Consider the following 22278-nt stretch of genomic DNA (forward strand, 5'->3'; position numbering starts at 1 on the left):
ATAGGGCCGGGCCAGAATACAATGTGCTCCAGAGGGAGGCTTGTGCAAATTGATATAAATTACAGAAGCTTTGTGACTTGCACCATAGTCTGGGTCAACCCCAGTAAAGATGACATAGAACCACTTTTCCTACCCGCCCACCGCACAGCCAACCATGCTACAAACTCCACTCCCTTTAAATTCTCAGACTCAGTCCCCACCCACATTGGCCAGGGAAACGCTGGTTAGAAGCCTGCTAGCCACAGCTGTGTTTGAGCCCAGTGTATGCTGATAGGTGCAGGGCCCCTCTGTGGGCAGGGCTTTTCTGAGAAGGCTGTAAAGGAAAATGGAGTCAGGGTCAAATCCTGCTTGCCTGATTTACCTGCACATTCCCATTGACTTCAAGAGGGCTAGTCGTGGTATTAAGCAGCAGAGAACGCCTTCAGCAAAGACATGCCTGCAGCTGAGCAGGTATGCAAGGGCTGTACTTCTGGGACGGGCTAACTCTGCATGTAGCAGGAGGGACGGGTTTACAGTGCTCCCAGGCCAGCAACCCGTGATGAAGTTCCCTCCCCTCATTGAACTGAACCCTCTCCCCAGCATCCCTCACACAGTCCAATGAAGGAAGCAATCAGACAAGCAAAGGCTCTTTCCTACAGCTGACAGCTACTCATGGAGGCAAAGGGCAGAAGGGAATAGGAAGAGCTGATTGTTTGTGCTGCGGCACTCTGAGATCATTGCACAGCGAATCCTTCAGAAGGTGAGTGTTCAAATCCGATGGTGCAGCAGGCACACACGCCCCCGCCACACAACCGTACAGCCCAACATGCAGCACACACCAGGAGTACATGAATGGAAACACACACACTTCATACATGTACCGCTTGCCACAAACACACTCACACCACTATCCTGTACTTACGCAAGCCCACGCCGCACGCACCTACCACACGCACATGCATCCATGTGAGAATACACTCACACGTCACATGGTTATACACGCACAACTCAGCCACAGACACACCACAAACACCTCTTCTCCCTCTCACACACACACTCGCAGTCCTGTATCCTTAAACACACCTCACACATGACCTACGCACAGGCTTAGGGACTCACTTCTGTCTTGCTCGCTCCATACATGCACCACTCACAACACAACACTCCCAGCCGTCCCCAGTTATGTTGTGCCGTGTTGCACAGGGCTTGTCTGAAGACACGATACGTGGTTGAAAAATGTAACAGAAAAACGAGCAGAAGAAGCAAAGAACTGTGCTTAGGCTGATGGAAACTGCACTTGGGACCTCACATAACTCAGTACCTTTTGTGACATGCACCATGCTGTACCATGGCAGCAGTTTGTTATAAGTGACATTTAAAAGCCATCTCCCCTCTGCTGTTCATTGTCATTGTCTTATCATGAGCACGTTGTTAGCCCTTTGTGTAGATGTGCTAAGAGATGCTATAGGAATTGACTTGTAATTTAGTAGTTATCAGTGTCTACTTAGTATTCCACTTTTGGGAGTAAATTGCTATTCCCTTCAGTGTCAGGGAGACATAGAACTACAGAGTGAGTAGGAATGTGGGCCGCTCTGTCAATCCTTTGCCGTCTAGCCCTGCATTCCTACAGCGTTCTGCCAATGCAGCTGGGTTAGAGATAATCAAAACAAGCTAAGCATGTTTCCGAAAAATAACATGAAGAAAAGGGATGTATATTTTGTTTTGCACAAATTGTTTTGTTTTGCTGAAGGAAAAACTAGTTAATGGAATGTTTTGAAAAATTTCATTTACCAAAAAGGGTTTAAATTTTTTTTCATTTTGTTTTGGTGGGGAAAAAAAAATCCCACTTTCTCTTCCTTTCTTTAAAAAAATGTTCCCCTTTTTAAAGGAAGAGAAAAATAAAAGAGGTAGAAAGTAGATTTTTCCCCACAACTTTGAAATGAAACATGGCAAAACATTTGCAAATGTTTTGTGAAAAAAATTAATTTTGAAAATTTGTCAAAAAATGAAATATTTAGATGACAATCTCTTTTTATTCTGGGAAAATGTTAACGCTGTATGTCGAGAAAATGTTGTAATTTGAGAAAAAAATGTTTATCTGAAAAATTTTACCTTCTCTAATCTTATTCCTTAATCCCGATTCTCAGTCTAATCAGTCCATCTACTTAGATTGGAAACTCTTTGGGCAAAGACTGTTTTTTGTCCTGTGCTATTACAGTCCTCTCCCAACGCATCACAATCCAGTCCTACACCTTCCCCTGGTATTTCATCCATGGGCATTTCCACACACAGTCCTTCCATTAATCCTGACCTGCAGCCCCCCCCTACTCTACCAGGCATGGGCTCCTCTCACAGATTTGTCCATATACCTCGGTCCTAATATATTTGCAATGGCTCCTTCTAATGGGATGAACTGAACAAGGGAAAATGGAGACTTGAAAAGAGGAAAAAGCTTCGTAATGATGCGATCTATTACACTACACAGTAGTTTACTTAGGGAGGTATTGGAAGACCCATTGCCTGAAACAATACTGGCTTGAATGAGGCAATGAGGAATAGGATGTGAGACATGAAGCCTGCTCTGATGGAGAAGGTATGGGGTCTCACTGTTTGCCCCAGCAGTGGGGGTGTATCTGATAAAGTGCATGGGATAGGCCTCCTGCACTTTCCCCTCCTGCCATCAACAGAATCCTCTGCTGGGTTGCTGGTGGTGGGTCAATTCTAATTTTTCCTTTCGTTTTGAATCTCACTTAAAGACATCTGTGCTCTCTCTCTCTCTCTATCTATGCCCATTTGTCTCTCTCTATTTCTCTATCTATATTTTTTTCTCTAGTGCTATCACCATAGTGCCTAATTTCCCAAATGGATTCTGACACAGCCCCTGCTCAGAGTCGTAAACAAAGGGCCTGGCAATCTGATCCGACTGTGATGTGATGGATGGGTCTGAGCTAAGAGAAGTGACTGTCTCTTCTAAATCACAGTCCACTTGCAGAGCTTCAGATGGCCAGCGTCCTTGTGTGCCTACCCAGGATCCCTCCACCTGACCCCGTTCCTGCTGTGGCTTGGCATATGGTCCTTTCAGGTGTAGTGTGTCTCCAGAAATACTGATCGCTAAATCAGCGTGACGTGCCGGGGTGCAGCTGCTTCCAAATGACCCAAGACAACCTAACTTAGCTGAATTCAAAAGTTAGCACCAGTGTGGCAGATCTTGCTTCATTGAATGGGCTGTGTTTTAAAGTAACCATAATGCCTCTCAGTGGGTAAGAGAGTACGGCAATTCAGCCAGGATGTATCCTCCAAAATAGCTTTGTTACAGTACAATCCCCCAGTTCTGGGGGTGATGATGGTGCATTTTTAGTGCTGGTAAACGTGACAGACTGAGAGCGATGGCAGGAGCTGGACATATTCGCTGGTACCCTTCACGCCTCACCTTCAGAGCCCTTGCTGTCATTGCAACTCACCCCTAATATGCAGGCCCCCCATGGTTATTCCACTGCTATCAACCACAGGCACCCACAGCTCTGCTGGTGCTAACCTGCAGCTCCTCCAGACTATTCCAGTCCCCAAAGAGCCGTGCCAATGCGCCTCAGTCCTAACCAGTGTCTCCTCTGCACTCTTTGTATTCTGGGTCTCTCCAGTTTGCACAACTGTGTGATTGTGGTGTGCAGAAAACTGTATCAGATCCAAGTTTCCAGGGCAAAATGCTTTTGTATTAACACCACGAACAGTCCCACCCCCAAATGACGAGGATTGGGACCCAAAAGAACCATCCGCGATAGCCTCCTCCAACCCAGGTTCAGGTGGAAAACAACCCAGTCGCAGCCATGCTGCCGTATTGGTGCATAGCCCAGCTACCTACCCGCGTCCTTGGCAACTTTAGCCAACATGGGCAGAACTGCAATCCTGTACCGGTGAAAAGCCAGAAGGACTCAACCTGTAGCCAATAGCCTGGATTGATTCCGGTGTGAACGAGAGCAAACCTGGGCAAACAGTGAGTAATATCCTTTGAATTCTGGTAGTGCCTAGAGAACTATACTGAGATCAGGGTCTGGTTGTGCTAGGTGCTGTGCATCCATAATTGGGAACCCAGGATTAAATATTTGTATTGGGGTAGTGCCCAGAGGCCCCAGTGTGCTAGGCCCTGTATGTATGCATACAACACAACAGACAAGCCCTGTCTCAGAGCACTGACACTGGGAGTAAACAGTAAACAGCTCTGGGGAGCGCGCAGTAACCGTGGGATATGAAGATGTGTGCTCCCAGCACACCATGTCAATAGACAAAGGGAGTATTGCTATCCCCTGTTCACAGATGGGAAACTGAGGCATGGAGTGATGAAAGTGACTTGCCCAAGTTACACAGGAAGTCCACGGGATGGCAGAGCCAGGAATGGAAGCAGCTGTGATTTAACCACAGGACCACCAATCCCAGATACCTCTGCGATGGTTTTCTAAATCCGGCTCACCTTGGTATCATCCACTGTTTCCATGGTTAAATTCTCAGTCCTCTTCCCCCAGCCTGCCAAAGGAGTTGTCAAGCTTTATCTTCTGCTCAACAGAAAGGGAGTTAGTTAGAGGAAGATTGCCTGCTGGAATGCAGGAGCCTGTCTCTGGGTCCTGGGAATCAATCTGCTGTCTGGAGGAGATAAAGGTTTGCTTAGGAAGTTTCCATCGTGTTTGTTTTATGGTCCAGAAGTCGCAAGGATTTGAAAGTCATTGTGCTGCCAGGTGCAGTGATCTCTGCAACATTTCCCGCCTGTCTCTGGTTTTGAAAGGGCTGAGTCTGCACCTGGATTCCTAATGTATGTGCTAACACCTTGCGCGATTTGCCCCGCCAACCGAGGAGAACTGAGCGAGGCAAAGGGCTTTACGATGCTCAGAGTAGCTGGAACACTTTGTCCTGGGAAAGATTTTGTCCCTGCTAAGATTGGCACTAAAAGGGACACACACTGTAGATAGCGCCTCGCCTCCCTGCGGCATTAAAATTCATCAGCAAGCCTCTGCTTATGACTTACACTTCCGTGCGTGTGCCTAGCTGAGGGAACGCCACGCTGTTCTGTGCATTTGTTTTCTAATAGCCTCTGCTGGTCTCCAAGGCTCTGCTTCCCCAGCCACAACTGTTGCCTGCTTATTTCCATCCGGATCCAGAATAGCTCTTGGCTGCCAGTCGTTTGAGGATGGGTTTAAACAGTTAGCCCAGCCTTCTGTCCACCTGATGTGTGTAGGTGTAGGGAGCTTGGACGGCAAGCTGGACTGTGCTGGCTTGTGGGCAGCTACACAGGAAGCCTCCTCTGGGTACAGCTGATAGGTGCCATGATGGAGCTGGGCCCCAGCTGGGAGAAAAACTCCCCAACTGTCTTGCAAGAAAGGGATCTTTATTAATATTCTATATGTGGCCTGCTGCTGTGAATCCAGGGATTCTCAGTCTCTGATTCTGGGAATCATAGCTTTCATATGCACTTTAGTTTTAGCATTAAAAAGATACCCATCCAGGTATCTATCCATCCATCCATGCATCCAGAATTTCTAGGGTCAAACTGTGCTGCACTTCCTGGAGGAACAACACAGAAGATTTAGCCCTGAAGGACTTTAAGCCACCACTGCACCTTCCTGTTTCTGGGTTGCTCTTGGAGTTGAAATGGCCCCCAGCGTTAACTGGACAGCCTGGGTAGCTGCTCTGAGTCAGGGCAGCCTCCTTGGTGCTGCCCCTGGCTTGAGATGCAGGCCAGAATGGCTGCAGCTGAATCTGCATCGCCTATCGCCCAACCCCACTATGTTTACTTGTGATGGGACTTGTGCCCGGGATACAGCACAGGGCCATCAAGAAGTGACAGGAGACAATCCCCTAGAATTCCACCTCTGGTTGATGTGTGTGTGCCAAGAGGAGAAAGGTGTGTGAGTGTGACAGATAGAATTAGCAAGGAAAAGGGAGCGTGAGGGTGGAATGTGTGTCTCTCCATTAGAGTGGTGTTGGAAGAGGGTGGGGGCTAGGAGTTCTCCATGAGAGGAGGCTGCATACACAATCAATTAGCCTAAAATATGAAGGCGGTGCAAGTGTAACAGTCTTATATCTACAGCAGCTATTCACTGCTAATTACCCTCCGATAACAAGTGGATGCAATGGTGAAAGATATTAGAATAATTTACTGTTCATCAAAGAAAGAAAAAGATTAGAATCATTTGTCTTCAGTATCTGCGAGTTTCTAACAAGGGCTTTGCCCTCAGGACCTTCATATCAAGCTTCACCAAAATCCGTTCTGGCAATTAGCAACAGAGTTATTGGCTGTGTAATTAACAATGTAATTAACTCAAAGCAACTCTGGCAATTGGGGTACCTTCAAATCGAAAGATAATTAAATTGCACACTTTTAATTCTTGGGAAGATATCACTCTTTGGGCTAAGGAGGCAACAGCATCAGGTCACCAATTAAGTGGTATTCCAGCTACCTGTCTTGTATCAGATTAAATTGTATCAGCAATGGCAGAATGTGTTTATCGAGATGCTGCTCTCTGTTCGTTTCCTGAATAACTGTATTAAATTCACATACCACTCCTCCATGTGCCAAGCTCCATGGACCACTCCACGCAGCCTGACCCCTTTTCGTGAACGACTGGAGCTTTACCTTGTCTCAGACACCTCTCTGTTCAAGCTGCATTGACTTCTGCAAGCTCTGTATATCTGACTAATTATTTTTTTAGCCCAACATCCATGGATAAGTGTTTATTTGAATGGCCCAGGGGGTTACTATTAAATTCCCTGATTTGCTTTTACATTGGCTTCATTTTTTTCCTTCCCACTGATATTGTCGTTTTCTGACCTCTGGGGCAATTTTCTCTCCATTCTGCATTTTAGTATAACCAGACACTCCATCTCAAGTGGGCTTTATTCCAGCACTCTTTCCCCTTCCCTTCCCACCTCCATCTCCCTCTGCTGTGCTTAAAAAAAGGCACAGCTGAGAGGCACTAACACACCAGACTCTCCTGCATGTGAGTCATTCCAGCTCATCCTCAGTACAGTTCAGCATTTAATAGAGCTATCCTCAAGGACACCAAGACAGCTATTCAGGAACGATCAAATGAAAGGTTTGAATATCAAACAGCGACTCTGATAGTCATGAAATCCGAGATCTCTCACTGTACACCTGATATCCTAATCTGAAATGAGAATCTCTGAGGAGGCACGTCCTTTTCAAAGCATGCCTTGAAAAAACTCCCCGCCCCCTTCCAAACAAACCCCCCAAATCACATTTTCCTTCTGCCTCCAGAAGTTTAACAAAAGTACATCCACTCAGTGAAATCATTTATCTCCAGTGACAATCAGCTTAAATATGTGCTATTATCAAGCCACTGTACATCAGCGGGTGCTGTTACAACATGGGGCTGAGTGTGGATAACATGCCAGTAATTGCTTGTCTTTTGAAAGTAACCTCAGCTCAGTAAGAGGGAGAGAGGAGAGTGAAAGCCACCTGAAATCAGGTGACTGAGCGGAAGACAGAGAGAACATGCCTATGGAGAGAAAGAGAAAAGCTGGGATTGATACTCCACTCTGTTGTAGCAGCTTCACACTGGTGGGATTCCACTGGTTTAAATGGCCCAACATCTCTACTTGGTCCACTATGCTAGGGATGGGGCATAATCCTTCACTGTGGCAACCTCATGCTTAGGGTCAGGACAGCGGGAGGTGAGGCAAAGCTGACACCTTCCCACTTCCCCCCCAACCTGGAGCCAACCAACTACCAAATCTGCTCATGGCATAAATTACAGCCACCACAGAGCTGCTTTAATTTACACTGGCTGGCAGGGCCCGCTAGGGACTGGCTCAGGATTGCTAGAATGCAGTGCTCTCCAATTATGCCCCCGTCACACCCCGGCTTAGATGAGAATGTCCTCTATTTGGAAGTGCGGGGCAATGACTGGTGTATAGCTGGCTGCAGAGGCTCCACACCAATAGAATGTCACTACATCAGGGGAATTTTCAGCTAGCTAGCTAGAGGAACAGGAATGGTGTCATAGAGTTTAAAGAGACCACCAGATCATCTCGTCTGACCTGTATCTCCCATGCTACCAATACCACCCAGTACCCACACACTAAACCCAGGTGGATGATAGATAGATAGATAGGTTTGAATGGTAATAGATAGACAGACAGACTATCCTCAACTTCTCTCATTTCAAAAAACACATTAGTGGGCTATATCTATATACCATATATGTATATTCCTTGATATATAACTTAATAAAAGTTTATGGACCTAAAATAAGGAATCCACACTGAACAGATGCACTAGGACTGAAATATGGTCCAATTAAGTCTGTTACAGGGCTAGCTTTACTTTGAACATCCTCCAAGTAGAAATGAAAGCTTCACCGAAGAGATAAATCACCTGGCATAAAACGCAATGCCACTCCGGCACAGCTCCCCAACGAGTGGGGAAGGCTTAGCCCTACTGGCACAGGGAGGGAAAAAAAAAAAAAAAACCCAATAAGAAATACAGCCGCGATCCATACTGCTCCCATAAAGTGTTTACTTCCCTCCAAATCCCCATAAACAAACATTTATTATTTAGCTATTCCAATTAATACCATCTGCAATAACCATTTATCAGGGAGGAGAGGGAAACTCAGCAGCTCAATTAAGTGCTAGAGTAGTGGTGGGGGCTGATGTGTGGTTGGCACTCTTGGTGCTAATTAGGTACCCGTTCGTGTCTTATTCGCTTGTTTTGGTTGTTAAGCTGCCAATTTTCTGGAGCTGTGGTGGATCTGAAGAAGGGAGATTCCCTGCAGTGACAATTGGGTACTAGATTCAATATGATATATTACGAGGCTTTCTAAGCCCATCTGCTCATCCATGACCAGGAACATCAGGCAAACATCAGGCAAATCAGTGAAATCCTTGCAAGTTGCATGGAAACTTTTTAAAGACACCATAATAGAATCTCAATTTAAATGTACCCCAAATTAAAAAAAACCTGGTAAAAGGACTAAACAAGTGCTTTTGTGGCTAAACAACAAAGTAAAAGAAGCAGTTAGAGGCAAAAAGGCATCCTTTAAAAAGTGTGAGGAAAATAGAATGGAGCATAAACTCTGGCAAGTGAAGAGTAAAAATATAATTTAGAAGGCCAAAAAAGAATCTGAAGAACAACTAGCCAAAGACTCAAAAAAATAACAGCAAACCAATTTTTAAGTACATCAGAAGTAGGAAGCTTGCTAAACAACCAGTGGGGCCACTCACAATCAAGAAGCTAAAGACCATTGTGGAGAAACTAAATGAATTTTTTGCATCTGGCTTCACAGCTGAGGATGTGAAGGAGATTCCCAAACCTCAGCCATTATTTTTAGGTGACAAATCAGAGGAACTGTCCCAGATTGAGTAAATTTTGGAACAAACTGATAAATTAAAAAATAATAAGTCACCAGGACCAGATGACATAAGCTGACCCCGCAGGGGAATGACAGAGCCAGGAAAAGGACCCAGATCTCTGTCCTACGTCCATGCCTAACCATTGTGTCACGCTACCTCCGATAGCGGTGTTTGTATCACCACATGGCTCTGCCTGGAGCCAACTCCCATGGCACGTTATTGGTTAATCTGCTCTCCTGCCTGTGCCAAAACTCCTCTCGCTTGTTACTGTAGAAAGAAAACAAAACAGCAAATTGTTTTGCCATCATGTTCCCACAGCTGCAATCAGCACATTCATGCACTAGTTTTATTTCCTCTTATTCGTCTTCTTCTTTTTCTTCTGCTGCTGCTTCAAGAAAAGAAGATTATTTTTAATTACAGTTTTACACTCTATTAATGAATCTCGACAATGCGCTAATGAGTGGGACTGTGGCACATGGACACAACACATTCCCATAGCTTTCAGAGGGTTTCTATAGGCTTATTTATCCCCAGGCAGTCCCCGTTGAGACTTGTAGACAGGGAGGGAGGGAACCCAAACAGAAACATTGTATTATCCTGAATTAGTGCACATTAAAATTACCTAGGATGCTACAGCCTGTAGAAACGCTGCTGAAAGCATCGGTGCGGCTGCAACATTACCACTGAGGGTTATTATTTTTATCCGAGCTCATGACTACATTACAGCTGCTACCATGCCACAGCTAGAGCGCTGCAGTCCATGGAAGGGGTTTCTACATCAATGTACTTAACGCACCCCTCCAAGAGGTGGTAGCTACGTCGACGGAAGAATTCTTCTGTTGACCGAGCCACATCTACGCTGGGGGTTAGATCAACTTAACTATGGCGCTCAGGGTGCAACGCTTTTCGCAGCACTGAACAGCATAGGTAGGTCGATCTAAATTTGAAGTGTAGACCAGGCCAGAGGAGTGCCTGGAAGGCCCAGCCAAGATCTGCGTCCCATTGTGCCAGCCACTGTATGGGCACATGGAAAAAGACCCTCCCTCAAAGGGAGTTGACAGTCTGAATTTAAGGCAAGGTCCCCCCAGGTGGATGAAATATAGTGACTGCGATGGGATTAAAAAAGCCGTACAAAGTTATTCTTCATAACAAGCAGTGTTTCTCAACCTTTTTGATACCAGGGACCAGCTTGCTGCCTTCCTAAGCTGTGCGTAAGTTGTGTCAGGGAGATCTCAGGGACTGGCACCAGTCTGTGGACCGATCAGTGAGAAACTCTGAGCTAAAGGACCAACCCAAAGCCCGCTGAAGTCAAAGGGAGTTTTTCTATTGACTTCATTAGGTTTGAATCAGACACTTGGTGTGCAGCTTGAATCTATGGCAGGGTTTTGTTCATTAGCAGTAGTCTCAACTTTTGAAGGTTAATCTTCCTATTGCACGACAGTGTGTCCTAGTAGATAGGGCTGTGGCGTAGGACGCCGGAGCCCTGGTCCTATTCCTGTTCTTGCCAGTGACCTTGAACACATTATTATGCCTTTCTTTCCCCCCTCCTATAGATTATCCATCTTGAACATTTAGACTTTTAGTTCTTTTGGACAGGAACTGCTCTTATTATGTGTATGTGCAGCACCTAGCACAATGGGGCCTCTGAGAACCTTTGTAATATAAATAATGACAGAATCAGAATCCACCAGCTCTGAGCTTCTTTCCTCTATATAGAGGAGAGAAATGATTAATTCCACACCCCAGTCATTAAAACGCCTCTTGCAGAAGCGCTTCACTTCAAGCTAAGAGAATGCAGCTCAAGATGAAAGATCACATCACCCCCATTTTACCACCTTCACTGGATTCTAAGGCATCCCATGAATCCTAAATAAAATTATCCTCTTGGCTTCCATAATTCTCCAGGGACTTGTTCCCGTCCCCTCCCTTCACAGCTGGCAAGGGACAGCCTGCTTTTCCACTCACTCTGTCCCATGCACCTGAAATCTCTTCCTTCCAGCCTCATTTGGAGATGCTGAGTCACTTCCATTCCTTAAATTCTCCCTAAAATCCTTCCTCTCCCCTTTAGCTTGCAGCCCTCTCACGCTTTGTGATACAGTACATGAAGGACGTTGTATAAATACAAATGGTCTTACATTAAGGTTGCAGGGTATTTGTGAATTTAAATGAACAAGGGGCAGATTCCCCAGCTGGCATAAATTGGTGTCGCGCTGCAGAAGTCAACAGAGCACAGCCAGCTTACACCAGTGACGATCTGGCCCGTACCCATTTCTCTTGTGTGTGTCAAAACATAACATTATGCAGCTCATTAAATCCGTTGTACTTTTCAAGTGCGCTCAGTGTAAGACACTTTTCACTTTGTTAAAGAAAATCAGCTTTGTCCAAGAGCTACACTCGTTGGCAGAAAGCTCTCTCTCAATAAATAAGTAAATAAAAAGCCCACTGGGGGGGGGGGGGAGGAGATTAGGATGCACTAAAGTACAGTGAACTCTGTGGCAAATGGAATGAATGCTCATTATATGTCTCACAGAAGGTTCTTCTCCATGCGTTTTCAGGTTTTGGTGTCTTGCCCAACTGGCCAAGAGATCTAGGGTAGGTCTTTTTCAGTTTCTTTTTAAAATGAACGACTTTATGCTTATTGTTATTATTACTATTAACTGTATTTTGGTGGCCCGTAGAAGCCTCAGCACTATTGTGCTAGGCATTGTACTGAGCTTTTAAAAATAAAAGGGTGGGAGGGGGAGAGTTCATACAGCAATGGAGCCAATCAAACGTTTCAGTGGCTTTCATCACAGCTGGGCAGGGTCTCATGCTGAAGAAGGATGGTCTGGTATTTAGGGCATTAGCTGTGGGTGACCTGTGTTCCATTCCCTGCTCTGCCACAAACTTCCTGCGTGCCCTTGGCCTCTCTGTGCCTCAGCTGCCCATGTGTAAAATGGGGAAGATAGCACTTCCGCATCTCACATGGGGGTTTGTGAGGATACATATTGTGAGGTGCTCAGGTACTCTGGTAATGCAGGGCTGGAACCGGATCCAAATTTTGTGCTAGTCCATGACTTGTGTGCATTCAGACACATTAGATGGAGCTGTGCCGTACACAGAGTTCCTCCTGGGGGCTCCTGGGCCTTTCATACCGGCTTGCCCTCTGTACTCCACCACTCATGAAGAGTGCATTACATTCCCTCCCCTGTATCTGTCCTGCACACTATTCAGGGTGGGAGCAGGGACTGGGCTCTCCCTGGAGATTCTGGACAGCCCCTGAGCAGGGTCACTAGGAAACACGGGTAGTAGGAGGAGTAGAATTGGAGAAAGAGGGTCAGTTTTCAGGATGGCCCTAGTTTGGAGTGACACCAGGGGATCCAGCAATGAAAACTGAGACCAGGTTGTTCACACACAAACTCTAGCACATCAGCATTTAACACCGGTCACTCACCATACTCAATAAAGACTTCATTCCTACAAACTCTGCCTGCCTGTTGCATCATTTATTACCTATGAGACAGGGAAAGTCATTATTGCACCTTTCACCCACACACCCATGCAGGGGCTGGACTGTCCCCCATCATTACAATAGCCCAAAGAAACACCTGAGACCCAAACAGCTGGGGGCATTCAGTGCTGATGCAAACTGGAAAGCACAGTGCTCTCTCTGTTTTGGAAAGAAACACAAAAAGAATTGTTTATATATATTATAATTATTATTATTATATATAAGAATTGTTCACATTTTCAAGCGTTTCAGTACAGCCATGAGGTCTAGATAAAACCATGAGGGCTTGCCTTAAAATATAAAAGGAGAAAATGAAAGCTGAGATTGTCATGTCACCACGTGACTCCAGGAGTTGGAACTTTTTGGGAAACACTAAATATCACAGAAATTACAGATGTTGTCAATACTACATACTCATCTGTCATTCTGTTTACACCAGACACCCCTTATGAGCTGTACATGAATGTAGCACAAACAGTGAGAAGTAAATTTGAGTATTAAAATTATTTTCATTTTAATCCTCTACAGTATTATTAGAAATGCAGGTGAAGATTTTTATTTTATTTAAAAAAAACCACACTGTGTTTGCCTGATTTTTACACTGACAGTGTTCCTTTAAAGGAGATATTTAGTTAGTTCTTGAAGGCACCAAGCCCATATGAGGAAATGCTGACAGGTTGGACAATCAAAAAGCAACCAAAAGGAAAAGCAGAAAGCAAGTAAAAAAATTGTCTATATATTTGTCTTCCTCCCACAGAAAGGAACCTGCATTCATCCTATCTACAAGGCTCAATGTGCATATGTCCCCAGCATGATAAGCCTCCTTTGAAATCATTTTCAATCCCTCTACTTTACTGCCATTGGCTGGCTTGTTACTGGAAATTTACTGTGTAAAAAAAAAAAAAAAAGAAAAAGGACCCTGGACTAAATTGCATCTGTTTATTCATAATTCATGGAACGTTTTTTTCCCCTTCTCCCCGAGAGTGGCAGAAAATGCCCATAAGTGAAAAAAATATAGCTTAGGAAATAAACAAACACACCCTTGCCCCCTGGAAAAGAGCCTCAAGGTGGTAGCTTTATCAAGGCTGTTGCAGGCTACAGGTGGCTGCGTAGTGACCTACTGTCTCAGTGTTTCATTCAGATAAACATGGAAAAGCTTTGTAAATAAATTATGAGTCATGGATGAGGAGGCAACAAGGGGGTGGGTAGCAAGCGAGATATTAATGTATAAATCTGAGATAGAGTTAACACTGCAATTGTCAGTCACTTTATTATTTATGAGCCTGGAAACCTTTTATGATAGGAATGAAGCTTGATCCCCAAACTAGAAAGCGGAGAGCAGCCAGTGCTGTCTAACTCTTTGTCTTTTCATTCACGAGCAGGCTGAGTTTGCTGCCAGTGCCTGCTTTCATTTGCAATAATTGCTTAATGGTGGAGATTAAGCCGGGCAACGCTTTGCAAACTGTCCCCATTGGGCAGGGGACGGGTGCATTTTTTGCTCCCTGGTTCAGTTGTTTGCAAGATCTGTAGATATACATACAAAAAGCAGCTCAACAGCCAGAGAAATGACTTGGCTTTAATTTCAAGATGAGAATAGGAGACAAAAGCAGCTGGCTAGCGGTCGTGTGACCTACTGAGGAAGGAGGCTCAAGCCACTGAACTGGAGATCTAGGTTCAATTCTTAGCTTTACTGCAAATGCCTATGTGGCCTCGGGTAAGTTACCATGGGTATATGTCTACACTGCAGCTAGGAACAAGCCTCCCAGCCCTGGCAGAGAGATCTGTGTTAGTGGTGTCCAAACAGGAGGGCTAGAAATAGCGGTGTGACTATTGCAGCTCAGGCAGAGACCCAGGTTAGCCACTTGAGCTCAAGCTATATTGTCCACACAGCTGTTTGTAGTGTGCTAGCTCCTGCTAGCCTGAGTCTGTTGGAGCCGGTCAACCTCAGCTGGGAGGTGGTCAGTATCCTTATGGACTCAGCCCCATGGGTATGTCTACACTGCCGCCTCATGGACTTCACTTAATATCTCCATCTCAGTTCCCCAGCTGTAAAATGGGGATAATGATCATTCCTTTCCCCCACCCTTTATCTGTCTTGTCTATTTAGATTGTAACTGTTCTGGGGCAGGGACTGTTTCTTACCACATGTGCATACGACACCTGGGACAACGGTGCCTCATTTTAATTGGGGCTTCTACACCCTACCACAACACAAATAATCGACTGGAGCATAGTTTTGTGTTCTAATGGCTCACAAAGCCAGCCGAAGATTCCTTGGCTATGCGTTTCATTGTGGGTATTGAATAACATCATTGACAGCTTGCAGCTCTTCACCCAGAGGTTATGCACTTGTCAGATCTCGTAAGAGGAGCAATATCAGGCTTGGTCAGTATATGAATGAGAGTGAAATGAGCAACTCTTCTAGCTCAGATGTAGGGGGCCAAAGTGATGCTGGCTGAGATGCCATCTTTTAGATGAGCCTCTGAGCACCAACGCTCACTCTGGGACACTTTGCAAGAACAGAGGGTATTATCCGAATGGCTTGTTACAACCCTAAATTGCCCCCTGAAGCTTCAGTCCAAGAAGGAATTATTCTTCAATTCTCATTTTAAACTGCTATGTAATGATATTGCATGCTGGTTAATAGCTGCCACATTCCACCCCGTTGGGATGATGTGAGAGTGAATCTCTCTCTCTATCTGTTTGTGAAAGTCAGTGTCTAAACCTAGGATAATTTATCATTCCTCCTTGTATATTAGAAGACTCCAGTAAAGAGACCCACCAAAAATCATGTCCTCCCCAAGTCATGGCAAAGGCCCAGCAATGTGTTTACACTAAGGCACCACATTTGCTGCTATTCTTAACCAAAAACAGATCCAGACCTAGGGCCTCCATGCACACAGGTCTACTGAGGTCTCACAGTCCTAACCTGCAGCTCCCCCACCCGCAGTCCTGTCCTAAGCACCTCACACCACTTTGCTTGTGCACCTTAATCCTGACCTGCAGCCCCCCTCTGCTATTTCAGCCCTGAATCTTTCCTTGGCAGAGATTGCTAATCATAAATGATTTGTGTAGTGGTTAGTTCTCCAGTGGTGAAAGGTTTAGGGCACTGAAGGTGAAAACTATATATATTCAGGAGCAAATCCTCAGCTCATGTAAATCAGCCTAGAATCACTGACTCCAATGGAGCTAACCCAGGGGATTTTCACCAGGTGAGGACCTGGCCCTTGGAGATTAAATATAGCTTCCTGTTTCAATCATCTCAGCAGTCCTGCGACACCCCATACATATAATAGGCGACAAATGCCTAGTGAGGCATTTTGCTTGTCTATGCTTTGCTTACTTGTGGTAATATTTGAGGGTTTTGCATGTTACATAGTATATTCATTATGGAAAGACTTCACAACTGAGTTTGCTGCCTTTAATGGGCTACTTCCCTTCACCAGCATCCGGGCACTGACTCCTATTCACGGCTGTGCTACTGCTGGCAATGTTTCCTTTTTGCAAAAGAGGAAAATGGTCCGTGTCCCCCAGAAATGTCAGCAAAGTTATCGGGAAGCACAGTGAGATCAAGCACTAAAACGTCCCATAAAATGTAAGTGCTGCATCACCATAACTAATGAAAATATATGATTGCCTAATAAAAAACCCTGTGAATGAGCCACGCATGACAGCCCTGATTTTTTTAACACTTGTTAACATTGCAGCGTGAGCTGGGGACGTCAGCCTTCCCACCACGGGGCTGCAAAGCCTGAATCGGCTCCATGCCGCTGGGCGGATGCTGGATAAGCAGGGGGCCCAGGCCATTTCTGCTGCGCTGAAAACAACTGTGGAGTGTGGCCACTTAATCCCCGGAGAAATATTGGGCAACAAGCACACAGGGAGAGGAATATTATAATCCCATGCTATCCTCGCCCATACATTAAAAGACCATTATGAGTGTATGGTTAAGTGCTGAATGATAAAGCTAAGGCTGCATGTGCCATTTTACCTCTACTCCCTTGGACTTGTGCCTCACCAAAGGGCAGTCCTTAATGAATGATCATGCACTATTTCTTAAATAGTAAATATTAATATACTATTTTCTCTGCAATCATCGATACAGGGTATCGGGTCATATTTATTTTCCATTCTAGTAGACTTTTGCTCTGTTTTCAGTGAGACAATGTGGGGAGAGAGAATATTTATTGGGCCAACTTCTGTTTTTCTGTGTTATAATGATCTGGGATAGCTTTACTGATTTTTCTTTTCTTTTCTTTTCTTATTTGTATCACAGCAGCACCTAGAAGCCCCAACACGCATAATGAAAACGTGGTTTCTGCCTGACAACGCCTACAATCTAAGAGCCTGATCCAAAGCCAAGTGAAGTCAAAAGTACTCTTTCCATTGATTTCAACAGTCTTAGAGAAAGCCTGATTCAGAAGAGAATCCCTATAAAGAAAGTGCTTAAGTTCTTTCTTGAATTGGGGATTAGGTACAGTACTGATTTAGGACCAGACCATGATCTTGTTGCACCTTAGTGCTCAGGATTCTTTGGGGTGTGGTAGAAGGGCTATTGGATCCCCTAAGTCATGGGATTCACCAGTCATTTCTTTCTTTAGAGGGGGACCCAGCAGTCAGAGGAACTACTGGGGCAATGGTGGCTTTTCTGCATATCTGCTGATTTGAATGGGGTGATTTCTTCCTCAGCTCACATGCATCACACAGCATGCAGCCTGTTGCTCAGGCTGGGTGGGTGAAATCCTCCCCCACAGACAGGGCAATACAAATCTGACCTGATGGAATTGGTCAAAATTTGAAATTTCAGGAGGGTGGGGGAAAAGAAAGTGAAAGCAATTTGGAAATAAAAGAAAAAATTCCCCATTCATTTGACCAGCTTGAACATGCACTTCTTCCTCTTGCAGTGGTGCCGAGGAAACAGCATCATGGACCAGGGCCCCATGGTGCTAGGCACTGTACAGATACAGAACAATAGCCAGTCTGAGCCCCAAATAACTTACAACCTAAGTACTGTTTAAGACACCGGTTGAGTCCCACTCAGACCCTCAAAATGAGAATTAATTGGTACATAGACATTGGGCTGCCTCTTTGCGTAGGGACGAATTTCATTGTTACATGCTAAGATTTGCTTCTCAGTTGTTATTAATTGTATTATAGCCGTGTCAAGAGGCCCCAGCTGAGATCGGGGGCCCATTGTGCTGACCGCTGTACAGACACATGGAGCGAGACAGTCCCTGCCACAAAGAACTTGCCATGTAAACAGATAAGGCGGACAAAGGGTGGGAGAAAGGAAGTGTAAATACCTCCATTTTGCAGATGGGGAACTGAGGCACAGCGCGATTACAACTGAATAATGATTATGCAGGTGGCGAGTTGTGACTCCTGCTCTCAGCTGACGACCCGTGGTACACTTCCTATTATTTTTGTTATCCTCCCTCCTAGTCCTCACCCTGGCCTGTGTGCTTTTCTAATCCATCTGTCATGTCTGGTCATTTTACACCATGAGCTCCTTGAGGGGACGTCGGTTTGTACAGCACCAACTACAGAGACCCCCTGACCAAGCTGAGGCCTGTAGATGCTACCACAATACATAAACATATGATAGTGTGATGGGGATGAACTCCCATCGCCTACTAGGCAAGGGAAATAACCCCAATCAGTCATGCTCTGTAAGGGGGGGGGGTGTTGATTAATTAATTGCCTAGTGGCCATAAGGTGGAGTTGGGCCTTATAAGCAGGCTGAGGAAGCTCAGTTGTGGAGAAGATTGCTGAGGGGATGGGTCTCTCTGGAGGACAGAAATCTTGGGAGAGGTTTTAACAGAGGCAAAACACTATCGGAGCAGGCTGGGTTCCTGCAGAGGCAGCCCTGAGGTAAGGCCAGCAGGAGAACTCCAGTGAAGCTTGAGAGGGATGGAAGGGCTATTGCTTTGAAGACTTGTTTGGACTTCTTGGTGCTGCCTGGGGAAGGGTCTAGACTTTTATGTGACTTGGCTGGATTTTGGTTGCCTCCATATTTGGCTGTACAAATTAAAGCACCCTGAAAGGGACTGGTTTTCAGAAAGGGCCCAGCACCTGCCCTCTGAACACCAGCTCCCTTTAGGGGGTCTCAAGTTGGGCACCTAAAATCACTAGTCTCCTTAGAAAAGCCAGATTTTTAAAGCTATTTAGGCGCCTAACTCCCAATGAAGTGCCTTGCCCAAGTTGATGTTATGTCTGTGGTAGAGCTGGGAACTAGACTTCCTGACCCCCAGTGTTAATCCCCTGAGTCCTAATCTAGTTCATTAACCACAAGACCGCCTTTATCCTCTTTCTATAGATCTGGAAACCAGCTCTGGCCTTTCTTAACAGCTCATCATATTTACACCTGAGCGGAATATAATTAACCAAGAGTTTTAGAGAAAATGGAATTTTTTTTATGTGGGGGAAAAGCGAGAGAGAGAAATTCCTCATTTTATCCATAGTTGCTAATTCCATTAATTATGTTATGATGCAATTAAGCATTTCATTTCCCAGCTATTAAAGCCTAAATTATTTATTAATAATTATAGATCATTACCTGATAATGTTCACTCTGCAGCTTGGGAGTTGAATAATTCATCTCCTTTGATGGCCTTTTTTTTTTCCTCCTTCCTTGAAAATTGTTTCTAATCTCTCTCACCAAGTTTGAATATTTATTCTGAAGCTGGGAAAAGAAACATGGCCTGCAGTGGATTTCAGCCTTTGTGGAGATGGGATGGGCTACAAATCACCTTTTAGCCCACACCACCAGATGCAGAAATGGCCATATTGTAGAGCTCCCTTGATGGAGGGGCTTTGTTCAAGGTTTCTTAAGCCAACAGCACAGCATAATGCCAACTAAGGCGATGTAAAACCATACAATGGAACAGCATTTGGTTTTATAGAGCCTCTTTCGTACCCAAGGTGCTGTATCCCAAAGCAGTTTACAAAGCAATGAGGGAGAAAGCAGCAATTCTGTTAAGGCCCGTTCCAAAGATTCCCATTGACTTCAACGTGCTTGAGAGCAGGCACTTATGTTTCACATTTTTACATGGTAGCCACATTGTGTTCTGCGACCACAGCTCACACACAGCTTTGGAGAGATGAAATGGTTCTACTGAGTCAACCGGGACACTTTCAAGGTTATTCCCACTGGGCCAAGGGATTGTCAACTTCTTCCTGAGACCAGGAGAAAGGACTTGGCTGGAATGTCCCATCTGAAGGACCGAGCAGCAACACCTCTGTGCAGTGTGGTATTGAGGTAGAAGTGCATTCTGACCCACAGTCTGCTGCCCTCTCCCAGAAGGCAACGTAAAAAAGGATCCTGGTGTGAAAAGTTGCTGAGTCTCTCTCAGATGGAAAGACAGTCATGAAACCTCTTGTTTTCTCCTCCGGCCCAGAGGAAGAACTTTTTGCTATCAAAATAAAATAAAAGTAATTCACAAGGGTTGATCAAAGCTAATGTCTCTGAGGTCATTGCTTAATTAGCCAGGGCCTTCTGTACTTTCTGAAAATTGTGATACTATTGTGATACCTGTGCCCTGCTTTGTTGGATAATGGTTGCTCTTGTTAATGAGGCTTTTCCCCAGCAGGGTTGGAAACGGTGCTTTTCATTAGCTAACGACAGTGTGAACACTCCATTAGGCAGGCTCTGTGTGGGGTGACAGACTTTTTGTGGAGTAACCAGGCATTTCTTCTTTTTGGGGAGCAGTGTTCCCCCAATCTCCAGGGAGGAAGGCAGCAAGAGGGAGCTGAATACCTTGTTTAACCCTCTTCCTATTCTGAGACAAACCCACACGATGTGGCTGTCTGCTCGGCCAACAGGGCCCAAAGGCTGTCTAGTTTGTAAACTAATGATAAGAAATAATTGCTAAATAGCTCGATAACTAACGGGAAATGGCCCTCGGCTCACTAACAATGCAGTGAGGCTGTTCAATTAAGGCTACTGTAGATTTAAAAAAAAAATGTTTGCCTACAAGGATACATTCTGAGCAGAATGCTAAGAGCCAGGAAGGGAACAGGGCTGTCACATCCCGATCCAGATCATAGGATCAAACTGCTGATGCCATCCATAAGAAGGATCATCCAGTGGATAGATGCCAGACTGAGATTCTGCAGAACTTGGGTTCCATGTCTGGTTCCGCCACTGATATCCTGCCTGACCCTGCACAAATCGCTTAATTTAGTCTGTGCTTCGTTTTCCCCATTGGTAAAATAGGGCTAATAATTCCCTACCCGTTGTGTGGCTAGAATCCATTATCTAACCCAGGTACTTACATGGTCCCCGTCACCATGTCTGAGCACCCCACACTCTTTAATGCATTTATCTTCACAGCCCCTTGTGAGCTGGGGAATTGCCCTCATCCCCACAGTACAGATTGGGAACTGAGACACAGAGAAGCTAAGTGACTTGCCCAAGGACACACAAGTCTGTGGCAGAGCAGGGAACTAAACCCAAGTCTGTTGAGTCCTAGGTTAGTGCCCTGACCACCGACCCATCCCTCCTCTCTAAATTAGTGCAAGATGATAAGGGCCACATACACATGTAGGTAAGGATAGAGAGGACAAAGTTCTGCTCCATTCCATCTCTTCTATCCTGCCTTGGCAAAGCGTGCTTGCCTCTACAAATCTGTTATCTATTGCTTTGTCCAATGCAGTTTAAGAGACCAAAGGCATGGGGATCCTATCCCTTCCCTTGGGAGACTGCTCCACAGCCTAATCCTTCTCACCAGTAACTGTGATCTGATAGGTCCTGGATACCCCATCTGAGACTGGAATTGGATGCTGTGCATATATATAATGAGAGACAGTCTTTGCCCCAAAGAACTTGCAAGCTAAATAGACAGTCAAAGGAAGTAATGCTAGCCCCATTTTACAGATGGAGGATTGAGGCGCAGAGAGATCTGTTACTTGAACGGGGTCACAGGAATTGACTGCACATCTCTTATTCTGCACATCTCCTTAGACCTTCAGGTTTACCTAAGTTTTTATAGCACATCTCATGTTGGATTGTTGTGTATAAAATACCCTAGCCCACGGCTAGCACAACACTACTAATAAATAATTCCTTTCCTCCACATCATCAGTGTAACTCAATTAATAAGTTCATGTTTGTACAGCACTCTGAAGATGCAAAGTGCTAGTTAAGTACTATGTCTTATTATCATTAACTCAACTGATCGACTTACTGTGTAAGATCTTCTCAGAGCCAAAAACATGCTCCGCCATGAAGGCAGCTGATCAGAAAGGGGTGAGGGGCTGGGGGAGGAGGGGAAGGAAGCAGCACTTTTCATTCTGCTCATAAATTTTTTTGGTTTCACCCGGTGAGTCGGGAAGCACTTAAAAGAGAAAAAGAAGAAAATAAGCTTAGAAGAACTCCTTGTAACATCGAGGAGCAAATGGGAAATGTAATTTATTATTTCCTATTACATGAGTTTTTAGAGCAGAAAGTG

The 22278-nt window shown here is 45.1% G+C and overlaps 2 long non-coding RNA genes across 2 annotated transcripts; both read left to right on the top strand.

Annotated features, from left to right (window-relative positions):
* Positions 1–323: 323 nt before the first annotated feature.
* Positions 324–17242, top strand: LOC137150035 (uncharacterized). Its single transcript, XR_010918880.1, has 3 exons — positions 324–450; positions 11895–11931; positions 17106–17242. It is a non-coding gene; the product is annotated as an uncharacterized lncRNA (long non-coding RNA).
* A 1339-nt stretch (positions 17243–18581) lies between these two features.
* On the top strand, positions 18582–20283 carry LOC137150039 (uncharacterized). The gene is made up of 2 exons (XR_010918882.1): positions 18582–18700; positions 19885–20283. It is a non-coding gene; the product is annotated as an uncharacterized lncRNA (long non-coding RNA).
* Positions 20284–22278: the final 1995 nt, after the last annotated feature.

The sequence above is a fragment of the Emydura macquarii genome, unplaced genomic scaffold (genome assembly GCF_026122565.2).
Source record: "Emydura macquarii macquarii isolate MOO-44397 ecotype Brisbane River unplaced genomic scaffold, CSIRO-AGI_Emac_v2 contig_113, whole genome shotgun sequence".
NCBI lineage: Eukaryota > Metazoa > Chordata > Testudines > Chelidae > Emydura > Emydura macquarii.